Consider the following 15,901-nt stretch of genomic DNA (forward strand, 5'->3'; position numbering starts at 1 on the left):
CTATATAATTAAAAAAGTACCATAAATGTAAAAAAAAACAAAAAAGTTTCCCTACGTTATGTTATAAAACATTTATTCTTACCCATATTTTTAGTAAAACATAAAAGTCAGGGTCACGTCGGGTAAATAGACACCAAACATGTCAAGCCTTAAATTGCGTGCGCCCGCAAAAAAAATCTCAAAAAACGCCCATAAGTGACGATTAAAACGATTTTACTGTTCATCAGTTTAGTGTTATCAGTGATTAAAGGAGAACTATGGGGTCAGGGCTTTTCCCCATAGTTCTCCTTAGGGTAATGGCAGGACACAAATTAGCGTCCTCCCATCACCCTAAGCTCAGTATACCGCGAGCTGCACTGAGACGCCGCAGCTGAAGCGTATCCCGACAATTATGTCTGGATCCGCCCAGCTGCGTGAGTGACAGCTCCCCGTCCATTCCGCCAGTCAGCGCTGGCGGATTGGAGTGAGGAGGGGGGAATCCAGCCCCTCCCCTGGATCGAGAAGTGAGCGAACACCGGTATGTGTTCGCTCACTTCGCGATCTACTGAGCCGACCTGTGGCAGTCTCATTGTCACAGGTTGGCTAGAACTATGAGGTGATTGAAAAGCACTCACCTCATAGTTCTCCTTTAGGCTGGGTTCCCACCTAGGCGTTCGAAATATGCGTGTATGACGCGGTGCATGTTTTAACCGTGATTTGTAGCCCACAAAACGCGCGTCAAACGCGCGTTTACGAGGGCTATCCGGCTGTATCCTAATGGATACCCGGAAATACGCCCCAAAGAAGCTCCTGTACTTCTTTGGGCGTAGGGCGTTTTTCAGCACGTTCCGACACGCTGAAATTCGCCCAAGTGAGAACCATGCCCATAGGAAATAATGGGATTTCACTTGCAGGGCGTTTTACAGCGCGTCGATCAGTGAGTAAATGCTTTTAACAGCCTTTCATTATATATATATTCAGTATGTACAGAATGTTCTGTGGGAATATGCTCCTGAAGGAAGGTCATTAACATCAAAAACACTGATAACATTAATCTGTAGAAGTTAAGGTGAAGGTAAAATGAAAACAACATGGGTAGAGCAAAAGGGAAATATATTTGTAACTGCAATCTGTTTTTTACTACAAGAAATAACTGTGAAATGTTGGTAACAATAAAAAAAAATCTGTATTCATTTAAGTTGTATTGTCAAAGTTATTTCTTTTAGTGGCTAACTAAGAATATTGAGAAAAAAACAAGCTTTTAGAGTTCTAAAGCTCCTTCTTCATCTAATGTGATAGATAAAAGGCAAAGAAATTATACTGCCTGTCCAAAAAAAAGTCACCACCTGGACTTAGCTAAGCAAATAGACCAGAGCTTTCCATTGGCTAATAGTTGGTCTAAGTTAAGCAAGGTTATGTCCACAAAAAATGAGGCCAGCTGCCTACCTGAATATACTGAATGACCAGGTCTTTCCATCAGTGGATTTTTTTCCTCCCTGATGGCGCAGGCATATTCTAAGATGACAATGCCAGGATTCATCGGGCTCAAATTGTGATAGAGTGGTCCAGGGAGCATGAGACATTATTTTCACACATGGATTGGCCACCACAGAGTCCAAACCTTAACCCCATTGAGAATCTTTGGGATGTGCTGAAGAAGACTTTACGTAGTGGTCTGACTCTCCCATCATCACTACAAGATCTTGGTGAAAAATTAATACAAGTCTGGACAGAAATAAATGTCGTGACATCGCATACGCTTATTGAAACAATACCACAGTGAAAGTGTGCCATAATCAAAGCTAAAAGTGGTCCAATTAAATATTCGAGTGTGTGAGTGTGTGAACTGTTGTTGTGCCAACTTGAAGGCCACTTAAAGTTTGGAGGTCTGTAGCTATTGACTCTGCAGACAGTTGGCGGCTTCTGCTCACTATTTTCTATTCTGACACCGCTCCGTGTCAGAAAAAAGAAAAAAAAAAGATAAATCAGTGTTTCTCTCCTGGGCAGCCAGGAGCGGGAGGCTCCCAGAGCGCCCGGTAGATTTTCTTTTCTTTTTTTTTTACGGCAGCAGAACCACCGGACAATAGAAAACTGTTGGGCGGAGCTAGCTGCCATTGCTAGCTCCGCACAATCGTTTTCTATTTACTTTTTTTTAAACTTTTTAAACTATTTTTCTGTTCTGCTCGGTCCCAACAGCCGAGTCGAATGCCGCTCAGCGGCATTAAGCTATTCACTCACTGCACTGCTGTTCGGCATCTATGAGAATAGGCCGAACAGCAGTGAGTAGCCTGCCGGAGGTTTGGCTCAGCCGATCCAGATGTTGGATCGCCTGAGTCGAACTCCTTCTGCACTTCGGGTCAGCCGAACATGCTGAGCATGTTCGGCCGACCCGAAGCCATGCGAAGCAAGCCGATGTACGGCTAAAATCGGCCGTACAAGCCTGAAGTGAATAGCTGAACAGTGTTCGGCTCACTTCACTTGGGGTCGGTTGTTCACTCGGCTGCCCTCTGCAGCTTAGTGAATAGACCCCTCTATATACTATACTAGTTCTAGTACTAGTTCATTGCTAGTTCTGTTCTTTAAAATATACTTTAAATAACATTTTAAATGAGGACTCTACTATTTTTAATATTCATGCAGAAATCTGTACAGGTGATAATAGTAGACAAGAAAAATGGCAAAACTGATGACAGTAAAATATGAAACCTGATCAGAATCTGTACTGACTGCATACCTTCCAACCTTCCAACCTTCAGAGATGAGAAATAGGCACAGCTTCTACTCAGTGGGGAAATTTATCAAAACTGGAGCAGCCAGAATCTGGAGCAGTTGCCCATGGCAACCAATCAGCATCTCTCTTCAGTTTGCTAAGTTGAGATTTGACATTGAGAAATAGAAGCTCCAGTTTTGATAAATTCCCTCCAATGTATTTACAGTAGGTAATGGACACACCACTGCCATGCCCCCAGTTATGCTGGCCATTATGAATTTGAAATTATGAACCCAGAAACTTTTTTTTCACCATTACTTTTACTTTATACCAACTTTTTAAAATAGCAAACAATTACAGAGATACAATTACAGGGTTATTCACAAAAGGGTGAAGAGTTTGGAGAAGACAGGAGAAATGAACAATCTAGGACAACATATTGTTATCTTAGATGTGAAAAACTCTGTAAATGTTTTAGAGCAGAATAACATTTTAGGTAGTTAAATTGAACTTTTCATAGATATCTGTATATCAGACCAAAAAGATGGAGAACTGAGGAGGAAAGAAGGACAGAGGGATTGGTTCTAAATGTAAAACAGTCCCTCCAAATGATGGGCAGTTTGGAAATATGCATATGTGTTGTACTGCATATGCACTAATTAGGAGTTTCTGTGAATGATTATACTAAACAGCATAGCACCACCTATTCATTTTGCGGCAGCAGTCAAGGGACTGTGTACGTTGAACAGGAAAATTTCGGCCTGAACCAGGAACTAGTAATTAATGCACTTCATCCCACCCTAGCCTAAGGGAAGGCCAGAAAAGTAAACAGTGATACGGTATAAAATCATCTATTAGTTCTACATTAAGTCACCAATGGGAACCGGTACATAATTACATTAAACAATAAAGTCGTAGCGTAATAGTTAAAATATTAATAAACTCTCAAACCTTTCTTCAATAATCCAGATCAAACAAATATACATTCACCAGCAAATTATTTCTTTAACATTTTGGCCCAAGTACCTACAGTAATCATGTTTCTGAACAGCTGGCTCCAACTCTCTCAGCTCTGCTTCCCAGAACTTCCTGTCCAGTACAGGATCACAAGGGACAGCACAATATTCTGCAGCTGTTCAGCTACTAGTTTGGAGGAGGGAGGGAGGAGGAGCAGGGAGAAGAGGAGTGCCTTGTCTTGCTGTTCCTGTGTGTTTGTGGAGGGAAAGGAGCCACCATAAAAATGGATATCAGGACCAGTACTCAGGGGGCCAGCTGATTCTAAAGGAAACTAAAACTTGTAAACATCAAAGAGCAGCATCCATTGTAAGTGATTTCATCAGCATTTGGAATAGCTCAAAAACCTTTTTGACTTTAAATTCAGCTTAAAGCTATTAACCTTCCTTTTGAAAAAAAATATTTGCTATAAGGAGACCCACCTTTGCCTGAGGCTCTTGTTGTTTTTCTTTAAAAGTTTTAAGTTCCTCGTTTTCAAGTGGGCCCCCATAGCGCTCTTCCCCCTAACCTCTGCACAGGTGCCTCCATCGGCTAATGGAGGCACCCCATGCGCGCTCGTGCCCGCAGTGGCTGCGTGTGTCCGTAGACACACACAGCCCTGTGGCAGGCCACGTCCCTTCTCTCTGACCAACACTTTGATGGCAGAAGGAGCCTATGGCTCCTCTGCCATCAGTATCCTCCCAGAAAGTACAGGGAATAGAGAATCACTTCGGGACCAGCGGTGGGAATGAGCGTCACTGACAGTTAAGTGTGGGGGGGACTGGGGGAGAAAAAAGTTCTGGGCGGTTTTTACCCGAATGCAGAGAACGCATTAAGGTAAAAAACGCCCAGAACGTAATACTACTTTTAAAACTAAAGCGTCAGTGAGTAGCTTATGTACTGGATTTACATTGGTCAGCAAATAGTTGTCTGGCCAATGGCCTTCTGTATCATCTTGTTGAGCTACTGCTAATAACCACGTAACCGTCTCACCGTTTATCAATTGTCATCCTTTCTATTCTTGTGACAGCAGTGAAAGACTTGGAAAAGGACTCGAAATTCGCAGATTTTCCTATAAGCCCTACACTACATTTCTCATTTAAATTTACTGCAAGGCTGCCTCCTTTAACAAGTTCTTTTTGCTTGAAGCCAAGTGCTTCGACTGCAGATTGAGAGAGAGGAATTATTTATTTCCCTGGGAAAACCACCACTAGAGGCTGGCAGCCTATTCAGGGCATGTGAGGTCCTTCTGGCTTGAATACTAAATAATTCTGCTTCGACTTGCGAACAAGAAAAGATTACATGAGGGTAAACACAATTACTCCTCTGCGTAATGGGACAGCAGATATTTGCTAATAGAGGTTATCATGGAATCACTTAGATACACATTGGCAGTAATCGAGTCAACGCAAAAACGTAGATGGGATTAGAGTCAATAACATTAATGCCAGCAAAAAAGAAAGCAATTGCAAGCTTTAACTTGGCCATACACTGCTCAAATTTCAGATGACTTCTACTGAATCAGCGAAAACTCGAGCCGTGGGCGGCCCTGTTGGCACCACCCAGTTTGGCAAAAGTCAATTGGAAAATCGAAGGAGCCAGGTGCACAATTGTCGACTGGACAGTGACTGCTATCAGCCGGCAGCAGAGATTCCTCCATCCATGCTGTTTAGCTTGAATGGGGGAATCAATTGATTTTGCGATCACATCTAAACGTGTATGGCAAGCCTTAGTAGCAGTCTCAAATAAATTAACCCCTTCATGCCGCATGCATTTTAATAGGCATGTTCGTGGACAGTTTTAATGCATCTTAACATGTTTTACAAGAAAACATGACAATATATAAAAATTGGCATGTCTATTAATGCACATCAACTAGTGTATTAAAATGAATGTGCTTTTCAGGCACAAAGTTGTGAAAGGTTCCTAATACATAGGCCTTATTTTAAATAGGATGGGGATACTTGAGGTATTATTACAAATGATTATCACCAGATACTACATGCGACTTTTTGCAGGACCCTCTAACAGCTATAATTTAGTTTGTCACTCATTTGGATATACTGTATGTGTAAGTCTGAGCTATTAAAGAGACGCAGTCACCTGAACAATCTTCCCACAGTACGTGAATTTAAAGTAGAATGAAACCTTCTTTTTTTTGCATACATCTACTGCTAGCAAGCAGTAGATATATGCGATAACATTAAAAAAATAAAAAGTTACCAAACAGGTTATTACTTACCTCTGTCCCTGCTGCTCGCTCCCGTCTGAAGATCTGAAGATTCTCGAGCGCCCGTAAAGGATCATGGGGCGGGCGCATGCTCAGCAGAGATATCTTTGGCCGGGAGAAGAGGAGTGACACGGTGTAAGTCAATGCACGCAGCCTAGCAAGGTGCATGCGCAAAGACACCGTGGGACACAAAAGACGCAACAGTCAGCGCTGGATCAGAGACTGGCACCATCGCTGGAGGGACTCCTGAAAACTACAGGAAAGAAGAAGATGAACGGATCAAGCGGCATTATTTAAGGTAAGTCCTTAAAGCAGCAAGGGGGGGGAAATTTGACTTTAATGTCACTTTAATGTATTTCATGTTCTTTTAAATCCTTCTAGGTATAGACGTCATAAAGCCATGAGACTGCTACTGGGCACCACCATCTTGGTTATGATATCAGCAGCACCCCATACTGAGCTGGCCCTGGCAGCTACATATAGGTTTATGTAGGGAGGGATGGAGAAGCTGGGCCAGCAGAGAGAGTCATTAGACACTTCCAGAAGCAGAGAAGGCTATGAAGTGGAGGGAAGGAAGGGGGTTGTGCTTGGGATTTGGCTCTACCCGAAGTAGTCAAATTTTCTAGCAAACACATTACAAGTTAATAAAAATAATTTATGTAAAGGAAAAACACTCTAAATAAGCATTTAAAATACTTGATTTTCTGTGATGTTACCGGCAGTTGCTGGCATGGTCTCTTTTATATCTGTAAATAGCAGTTTTTTTCCAGCAAAACAGATAGAGTTAGCCCAGTAAACATGTGAAAATGAGCCCACCTGCTGGTTGGAAATATATATACTGTACAAAATAATCACATGCAATATTTCCTATTTTCCTGACTTAAGAAAAAAAAAGGTTTGCATTGTTCTTTATAGTCTTGTTAATAACCAAATAAAGGAAATAAATACATTCCAAAACACTTTACTTAATCCGTTAAAGGCTAACAACATGTCCCAAAATATAGTTAGACACTGCAGATATGTTGAAGGAGACAGTTAGAGACTGAGGCTACAATTGTAATTACACTTTATTCTGCTCCACACCAGTGGGCTGTTTATCTTATCTGTACCCTGTACTTACTGCCATGCCATGACAGGCACATTAGTTTGCCCTGCACCTGCAGCAGTCATATTTATCTCCTAAGCACTGGTAGAAGATGCTGGATCCAGCACTTTCCTCTAGGTGACCTGATACATCTAGGAGGCAGGGGCAGTAAGGGTCAGAATGACATGCCCGAACACCGGACATTGGTATCAACAAAAACTGTGATAAAACTACTGGGTGCCAAGACCCATTGATTACATGGTAAGCACTGTGAGGCTTGATGGAATAAAGTCATCTAAATGACCTTGAAATCTGACAAGTAGCTATACAGGATACTGACTATGGACTGAAATAAGAAAGTTCATTATTTGCATACATACTCTGAATTTGCTACCGTAAGCTTTCTCGTGATAGGGCATAATTGATTTTAAACATAAAAGCTGGTTTAATATTCAGAGTTAAATTAAAACTAAGGTATGCAGTACAAATATAGACTACTGCGGGAAAGCATGATTAAGACATTCCACTACAGTGAAGGTGCTTCCTACAGAACAAAGTCTACAAGTGGCAGTAACCCGCAGATAACATTTGCTTGTTAATGAGATACTGCCAAGAACATAATGAACATCATAATGACATTCCAAAAAGTCTGTAAAACCCAAATATTTCTTATAACATATCATATAAATGAATAGTTAAACATTCCACAAGGAAAAATGAAGAGGAAATATGGAATGAAACAACTCAAGCTGTGATTATGTTTCAGTCTTGGGCCATTTTAGCTGTCCACAGTGAGCAATTTATCTATAAGTAAACCTGTCACTAGTATTATGGCACTAAATAGGCTGCAATACTACTATGAAGGCATCTAGCAGTGACTGAACATACCTCTAGGTGTCTTTAGGAGCCCACTGGGTGCCCTGGAAGCAGAGACATGCTAATTCAAATGTCAGTAATTCTCATTAGTGTCCATAACTGACCTGCATCTTCATGCACTCCAGTGAGGGACCAATAGGAAGGTGACACCTCCAGGAAGAATTATCACCTCCCAGGGGGTATGTGAAGGCATCGCTATGTACCTTCCTGTATTGTTGAGGTCTGTTTAGTACTATAAAGGTCCTTACGAGGTACACCAAAGAAAACACACTGTAGGTAATAACAAGGATTGTTTTTGGGCAGAATTCTAGTACGGAATTGAAGAACAGCTGTACTGCACCCGAGTAACCAAATATACTTCCTGGCCCCAAAAAAGTCTAGGTTCAGCAAAAAAGTCTAGGTTCAGCAACGTTATGTCCCCAAAAAATTAGGTCAGCTGGCTACCTGAATATACTGAATGACCAGGTTTTACCATCAATGGATTTTTTCTTCCCTGATGGCACATTGGGCATATTCTAAGATGAGAATGCCAGGATTCATCGGGCTCAGATTGTGAAAGAGTGGTTCAGGGAGCATGAGACGTAATTTTCACACATGGATTGGCCACCACAGAGTCCAGACCTTAATCACATTGAGAATCTTTGAGATGTGCTGAAGAAGACTTTACGTAGTGGTCCGACTCTCCCAACCAGGTTTTACCATCAATGGATTTTTTCTTCCCTGATGGCACATTGGGCATATTCTAAGATGAGAATGCCAGGATTCATCGGGCTCAGATTGTGAAAGAGTGGTTCAGGGAGCATGAGACGTAATTTTCACACATGGATTGGCCACCACAGAGTCCAGACCTTAATCACATTGAGAATCTTTGAGATGTGCTGAAGAAGACTTTACGTAGTGGTCCGACTCTCCCATCATTACTACAAGATCTTGGTGAACAACGAATGCAACTCTGGATGGAAATAAATGTTGTGACATTGCATAAGCTTATCAAAACAATGCCACAGTGAAAGCGTGCCGTATCAAAGCTAAAGATGGTACAACAAAATATTAGAGTGTGACTTTCTTTTGGGCTAGGCAGAGTATGATAATCAACACTTATTGTGATATACTAGCAAGACTGAAAAGGGAAAGCACTTAAAGGATAATTAAAGCCTCGGGTGTTTTTGCATATATCTACTGCTAGCAAGTACTAGATATATGCAAAAAGTGTTTAAAAAAAACGCTTTGAAAAGGGTTAATACTTACCCGTGTCTTCCCTGCGCGCTCCCGTCCGAAAATGTTAAAAATCTCGGGCGGCTGCAAAGCATCTTGGAGCGAACGCATACGCAGATCACATTTTCGCCCGGGACGCGAGGAGAGGCACAAGGTAAGTCTATGGACGCGTGCACCCGCATGCAGACACCACACAGGAAGTGCCAGCAAGCCCAGAACAGTCAGCGCTGCATCAGGGACCCGCCGCAGCGCTGGAGGGACAGATGAAAAGGGCAAGAAAGAAGAAGATCGGATTAAGAGACATCATTTAAGGTAAGTGCTAACATTAACATTGGGGGGAGGGAAAAACATTTTTGACTTTGATGTCACTTTAAGTCTTTTTAAAAATCTCCCTAGGGAAGTTCTATAAGGGGTTTAGGTTTATCCTAACAATGACTTACTCACCCTTTCAAAGCTTAACTACAGAATATTCACACTCTGATTGAGTGTACGGAGTATGACATTTGCTTTGCTGTGGACTCCTTTGCTTTGTATGTATTCATACTGTTACTCTTATTTGGTGTTTCCATGTCAATAAGTACAAGTATTGTTACTGTGCCTCACCCCAATTGTTGAATTACTATACCGCCTTTTCTTTGATGTTTATTTTCTCTACGTAAAACTTTGGTAAAATCTTTGTAAAAGAAAAAAAAACAGACTTGAAACAGAACTGTTAGAAACAGAAAACAGTTACATACACAGTCAGGATGTGTAAACGGTTTTCCTGACAAATTATTCTGTTTAGTCACTCTTGTGATTCACCCACCTCTCCTGCTCTGTATAGCCACGCAGGCACCTGCACTGTTCAGCAATGCAGCTTCCGGTGTTACCTCTCTGCCTCTTCTGTATTCACTGGGTAATAAAAATAAACAATTTTAAATCACTAACTCATTGTCTAGGGTTGGAGCAGGAAGCAGTACAGCTGAAGCAGGAGGAATTGTAGTCCTGGTCCAGTTTTTATAGTTTAGCCGAGAAGCGGAACACAAAACAGGCTAAACAAAACTACAAATACTTTAGCAGGTAAAACATATACAGTATTTCACATTTATTTTATTTCTATTGCGGATTTTGCGGTCTGTGTGAAGTTCTGCTTTATTCCTACCTATTGAAATTATGGCATTTGATAACCAGCAAAGACACTAAAATGACAAGACCAAAGTAAATAGGACGATTGGAGATTTTCTTAACATGAACTTATGGGACAAAACACAGATCCAGTGTACATCACAGTACAGTAACACTAAGGCTCCATTCTCACTTAAGTGTCAGCGTTTCACGCCTTTTTTTTCCAGGCGTTTTTTTCCAGGCGTTTTTTTCAAGTGTTTGCTGGGCATTTTACTAGTGCAGACACACGTTTGTTAATCGTTTTAAGCGTTTTCAAAACGTTTTTACATGCGTTTTCTTTTTGCAAAGAGAAGGAGGGCTAGTTCATGCATGACAAAGCGCTTTAAAAACACTAGAAAAGGCCTGTGTCATATGTTTACAGGTGTTTCCATTGTAATTTATGGTGCAAACAATGCAGAAATCTGCAGAAAAATAGCCCATGTACTTTTTTAGTGACAGACATTTTGCTACAGGCCACAGGATGCTCAGATGTGAATTCCTTTGTTTGAGCTTTGCTTTGTGGGTGCAGAACCGGAGTTTACAATGACCACATCAGCAAGAGGGGACCAGCAGGGACCAGCTTGCTGGGCCCAGCTGCATCGCTGGATTACTGGTTGCCCCCACGCATGAAACAGAGCCAGTGAGGGAAATAGACAGTGGATTTAAGTTAGTTATACCTGCTCCAGAAGATATTAAAAAAATATGAATGAGTGAGTGGAGGGTGGGAGGTTGTTTCATTTTTGCCCAGAGATGGTGACATAGGCCATGGCCCAGGGTTACAGGACTGTCCCAAGCAGCACACAGACACCCATGTATTATGTTGGTAAGGTTTAATAACATACCCCTGTGTATAATAAAGGTTCCAGTTTGCCACCCTACCTCCCAGTGTTGGGCCCCCCATTGTTGCTGTCCCTACATAGTTAATTTTTCTGTTGGTGTAATGATTATAACAGTTCACCCACTCTGGTCTTGTGCACCAAGACCTGATCTGTTAGCAGAATGAGGAAATGGTTTTTCTGGCTGTTCTATTCATTTGTTCTAGGTGTGTTGACACGATTTTGGCAAACTTTCTCTGTCTGATCCTGTTGTGTCATACAATGGTGGGTCAATCAACTAGAGCAGAAAATAGTAGGACAAAAGTTATAAATCTCATCCACTCATCCACTCTCACCAGTTATTCACATACAGATATCTGGTATTGCAAGAGAAGACCCCTGACATATATAGCAGGATGTTTGCTCATTAAACAGAGAATATTTAAGAAAATCTAAAAATTTCTGTTGTTCTCTTATTAGTTTTGGGACTTCAGAGTCTGGAGCTATTACTGCCATAACAGTGTCAGTTGGGATGCTTTTGGTTATGCTACTTAAAAAGTGAGCTAGTTACTTAAAAGAACTATGGGGTAACCTTTTTATCCCATAGTTCTATTAAGGGTTACAGGAGGACATATACTAATGTCCTCCAGTGACCCAAAGCTCAGTATATAGTGAGCTATTGCTCACTATATACCGTGATCGCCGCAGCTGGGACGGATCCCGACAATGCTGTCGAGATCCACCCAGCTGCGTGAGTGACAGTGGGCTCTGCCTATCGAGAGGCAGAGCCAGCTGTGCACGCCTCCTCCCCTGTCCGTTCTGCCAGTCAGCACTGGAGGATCGGAGCAGGGAATCGTGACTGACGGTCACTGCTCCCTCCAGGGACATGATCGGAAAGTGAGCGATCGACGGTATGCGTTCGCTCACTTCCCAATCTATAGAGCCGACCTGTGACCGTGATGTTTTGTTTCACTTTGTGTGCCTGAAGAAGGGACTGGACAGGTTCCGAAATGTTGTTTGACATGGTGATATGACCTGTTAAACATTTGGTTTTGAAGAACATTTGGAGTGCTGGTGACCATCCGTCTTATCGTGCGTGTTTGTGGAGACATGCACAGCTTACTAGCACATACGAGGGTGGCTCCATAGGACTCTGCAAGGGAAAGGAGCCACTCTAAAACAGTATATCAGGGCCAGTGCTCAAGGGAAGAGGTTGATTTTGGAGGAAACTAAAACTTTTAAACATCAATAAGCTGCATCCATTGTAAGTGATTTAATCAAGCTTAAAAACTTTTTGACTTTAATATCACTTTAAACACCTGAAGAGTGCAAAGAAGAGTACAGTATATACTAGTCATGAAACATTTACATGCAGATTTCAGCAGTCCTAAAGATGCTGGAAAACTACCAGCACATACATTAGATGTTTAAGAATTATTGTCAGTATTTCAAGGCAACAGAATGTTGAAGGATAACACTTTCTTTGATCAGTGTGTGACAGATCCTGAATACAAAGCTTTTTCCAAATCACCATATGGGTTTCCTTATACAGGAGGACATACTCAGTATTAAAGGTTATTCATTTGCATAATTAGACATTAATGAATATGATTAACCTTTAAAAAGTCAGAATTAGAACTGCTTCTTGGCTGCGTAAAGCTCATTCTTTCCCACTGATAAAATGACTCATTAACCTGGGAGGACATCTTGTGGTCATGTGTAGATACTGTTATATACTGTAAGGGGCTGTAGGTATTAATTCAATATTGAATACATTTTCACACTTGCTTGTCACATTGTTTCACTTATGTATTAGATTATATAGAGTGTAAAATTTGAAAGTTTGGCAGTCGCCCCCCTGTTCTTACTAGACTGCTTGCTCCAAGTAGTTCTTTCCCACAATACATTTCCTCTACCCTTACACTTTGCCCACCTTTTCAAAATAATATATTGTGAAGTTTGATTGTCCAACCTTGGAAAGAAGTTTGGGTCACGAACCAATGATATAAGTTGGGATCGAAAAGGGCAGAGGTTAGTACTTTTGAAGGCCAACCACGCTATCAGGATAATTGCTCCTGTGGTGGGATGTGTAACAAAGTCTGCAAGCAAGGGTGACGAGAACAAGGGGAGACCTGCAAGAGGGCAAGATGAAGATGCAAGCTCCATGGTAACCCAGGACCTATGGGAAAGGTTGCAGCACCAATCAGCCACTCTGCTGAGATGAGCAGCTTTATAATACAAGCTTAATTCCAGTAGGCCAATGCCAGCACATACTTTAGGTATAGTGAGAGTGCGATAGCTGATGCTGGCAGGGCGTTGATCCCACCAATAAGGGAGAAAAAGTCACTGGATGCTGTTGCAGATTTTGCCTCACTTCTTGAACAGGAAGTGAGTGGAAATCTCTCTAATGGAGTTCCAGATAGCAGTCAAACCTGACAGGGGTTCTAACTAGAGGTGCACCGAAATGAAAATTTCAAAACCAAAACAAAACCGAAAATAAAAAAAATGTCAGGCCGAAACCGAAAATGATTTTTTTCTAACCTTTTACATTTAAAAAAAAATATTTTCTTTTTATAAACTTTAAAAAAATGTTATATTATATTTTTATTAAATATTTTGGATTTTTTAACTTAACTTTTAGAGCATTCAGGGAAATATTAGGGGTCTAAACAGACCCCTGATATTTCCCTTTTAAAATAGAAAAAGGGATTGAGGACACAGAGTCCTGAATCTCTTTTTCTGCAGCCCCTGTTATAAATGAACAGGAATCCTTTATACTGAGTATTGCTGTTCATTCATAACTTGTGGACATAGTATGTTTACTATACCTACAATCATGAATGAATAGGAAGTGATGTAGATCACTTCCCATTCATTAATAATTGAGGACACAGTAAACATGCTCTGTCCAAAATGATTTACAAACTCTCACCGATCATTGATCTTTATCTCCTCTAACAGCTAACTCCTCCCCCGCACCGCTGGCCCGGCCTCCTGTGACAGCTGACCTGTCACAGGAGGCTGGGTGGGGTGGTGCGGGAGGAGAGCTCAGCCTCCTGTAATAGCACTGTAAGCTGTCCCTTCCCCCACACCACCGCTCTCCTGAACTGTCACAGGAGTCTAAGTGGTGCGGGAGGAGAGACGCCGGCCGCTCACAGCGCTCCTGTGACAGTTTCTCTCCTTCCCACTAGGACACAGAGCAGCGCCCAGCGGGGAGGAGAGAAAGCATGGATGCACCGCTATTTCAGCCCCCCACAAAAGTGTCATTTTGTGGCGATATGTTTCGGCGGGCCGAAATTTCGGTGCATCCCTAGATCTAACCCTTCCCCACTCTATCCACAACTAAATAAAATGGAACTTACCCATCCTTTATGGTAATAGTGTATACCCACAGATCATAAGAAAAGGGGTGATACACTAGGGTAATGTATGGCATCTAATAGCCGATAGCTTATATGTGCCATACTTTCCCCTAGTTTAGTGGCAGAAAAAGAACCACAACAGCAAATGTGGCTATACACAGTAGGTTCTAATAGGTGTGTACATGCTGTATGTGTTATAGCTTTTGCTATAACTTTTGTCCATGCTCCACCACTAGGGAATATGGTATCAAGGAATTTGTTAACTGTAGCAACAAAGTTAAGGAGCAACAAGTTAGGTATGTTCACAAATCGTGATATACACATGGGTCTGGCGCCATCCACTTAAAAAATGGCTCCAGGCCCATGTGTTTGCTACGAGTTTGCCAGTAGTCGCAGAATGATGAAATTTTTCAAGATGACATATATTTTTCAAGATGTAATGCATTAGTTTACCAGTCCTTGAGGGCTTGCTCACACCAAAAAAACTATTATTTTCTATGTGCCCAGTTCATACTATACATGAGTGGTGTTGTGCAGAAAACCGGGCAGCGCATTGGTGTAGTGGTCAGCACTCCTGCCTTGCAGCAATTGAGGGCCATTGCTGCAATGCAGAATGTTATAGTTCAAATCCTGGCCAGAGGAGACTGGGGCCACTATCTGCAAGGAGTTTACATGTTCTCCCTGTGCTTGCGTGGGTTTCCTCCCACATTCCAAAGACATGATGGTAGATTAAATTGGCCCTGTATGTATACATGTGATATAGTGACCTTAGATTGAAAGCTCCTAGAGCAGGGACTGATGTGAATGTGCAACTATGTAAAGCATTGCATTATTGGTGCTGGATAAATACCAATAATAATAATAATAATAAAAAATACAGCTCAATGGATATAGTGTGAACAAACCAGGCAATTTTCCTTTATTTTTCCCTTGTAGTCCTTCAAATAACACACTTCCTGTCCCTTTGTGGCTACACTCAATCCTCTATTTTCTCTACGGGGGGAGCCATTGTTTGTCACAGGCTGGACAAACATGTTACATTTTTTTAGTTGAAATATGCTTTAAGTGCTTGCATACTAAGTAATATGTTAGTGCAACATTCATCATTTTTTATTACCTCTTACAAAGATTACAGTACTACCTCTGACAATGCCCTCTTCTGCTTTTCTCTCCAGAAGAAGAGTCATGTCTGCTCAGATATCATCCAGGGAAAAGCATGCAGGACAGCAGTTTAAACCCTTCAGATTGTGTGCATATTTGTTCCAGATTAATGACTCTGTAATGGAGCCAGGATAGGTTTAAGAGCCCTGGAGCCTCCACCTTTAGAAAGTCAGTGATTAGAGCTAGCATGTTTCTATCCTCTCATTGGTTCAATCTACGGGTTATTTAACAAGTCTGGTTTTAATATCAGATCACATGATTCATTCTTGCAGAAATTCCTTAGGGAGGTAAGAACTATGATACAACTACAGGTCTTCTTTTTGACATCATGTT

The sequence above is a fragment of the Nanorana parkeri genome, unplaced genomic scaffold, assembly GCF_000935625.1.
Source record: "Nanorana parkeri isolate BGI_ZX_2015 unplaced genomic scaffold, ASM93562v1 scaffold36, whole genome shotgun sequence".
Classification (NCBI taxonomy): domain Eukaryota; kingdom Metazoa; phylum Chordata; class Amphibia; order Anura; family Dicroglossidae; genus Nanorana; species Nanorana parkeri.